The 1,401-nt window shown below is 38.7% G+C and overlaps 1 protein-coding gene across 1 annotated transcript in view; it reads left to right on the top strand.

The window, feature by feature from the left end:
* Positions 1-1,401, top strand: part of IL1RAPL1 (interleukin 1 receptor accessory protein-like 1) — a 756,667-nt gene that overhangs the window by 655,331 nt on the left and 99,935 nt on the right. The gene's annotated exons all lie outside the window — the stretch shown is intronic.

The raw sequence follows: 1,401 nt of genomic DNA, 5'->3' as shown, positions 1-1,401 counted from the left end.
GAATATATGGGCTGCAATAATTGGAATAACAAATTATTCTTAAAACACAGTTATGCTCTCAAAATATTTTAGCATGAGCTGTCTGCTTTGATTCAAAGTTACACAGAGGCTTCTCTTGGAAGTTTTCCTACAGGCCCAGGGGCCACTCCTCAGATTTACAGCAATGAAAACATAAATGAATCTGCTCACTTAGGGGTGACCAAGCTGTGAAGAAGTGATGAATGCTAAGCCAACTTGCCAGAAACTGATTTATAAACCAGAATGCTGATTCATTAAATGAAATGGGAGATGGATCTGGTAAGATAACCAGCATCAATCATTTGAACAGGCTACTCCCTCTTAATGAATAAATCCATTGAAGAGACTAAATTACAGATCAGAAGAATACTTGGTACAGGGAATTAGGAAGAAGAGAAAGAAATGTTAAGGGGCATTCTCTTTAACTCAGGTTACTCAGACAATTTGTTCCTCCCTATTCTGGAGTTCCTGCAATCTAAGAGACTGGCAACTGCCAGGGGATTGATGTCACCCTCAGGCAGTTCTTGCCTTTCAGCTGACTTTTATCTCTTCTCCATTCAGACCACCAACCTTAACTTTGGGAGGGACAACAAAGCTCCAACATTGTTACAAAGATTTAGGTCAGAGTTTATTTTGCATTCATGACATTTAGTTTCCCGTGCCTTTAGGAGATAAATTTAAGAATCTGGTAAAGAGATTTGAGGAGCACATTAAACTCATCAGTCATCCTTTATAGAAAACATTTTTATTTTTTTTAATGTTTATTACTTTAGCATTTATTATGTGCCAAGTGTATTGCGTATACTCTCACATAATCTTATGCTGATGCAGTAGTTATTATTTTCCCATTTTATTTTATTTTTTTGTTATTTCTGGGTATTATGAGGGTACAAACATTATGTATACATTTTATGTCTTTGCCTCACCCAAGCAAGGGTTAGAAGCATGCCCTTCCCCTCTACAATGCTCCCCGCGTCCTTTAGTTGTGGGTTTACCGCCCCATCCCCCTAATCCCTGGAGAGTATTACTGCCATGTGAGCACCATAGTGTTCATCAGTTAGTACCAATTTGATGGCGAGTACAAGTGGAGCCCATTCTTCCACTCTTGCGGTGCCTCACTTTGGATAATGGGCTTGAGTTTAATCCAGGAAAGTATAAGAGGTTCTAGATCACTGTCGTTTCTTACGATTGAGTAATATTCCATTGTATACATATACCAAATTGTAATAATCCACTCATGAATTGACGGGCACTTGGGTTGTTTCCACATCTTTGCAATAGTAAATTGCGCTGCCATAAACATTCGGGTGCAGATGTCTCTATCATAGCATATCTTTTGCTCTTTTGGGTAGATGCCTAATAGTGCTATTGCTCGATTGAATG

The sequence above is a fragment of the Propithecus coquereli genome, unplaced genomic scaffold, assembly GCF_000956105.1.
Source record: "Propithecus coquereli isolate 6110/MARCELLA unplaced genomic scaffold, Pcoq_1.0 Scaffold303, whole genome shotgun sequence".
NCBI classification, from domain to species: domain Eukaryota; kingdom Metazoa; phylum Chordata; class Mammalia; order Primates; family Indriidae; genus Propithecus; species Propithecus coquereli.
This window is presented reverse-complemented; position numbering and strand designations above follow the sequence as displayed.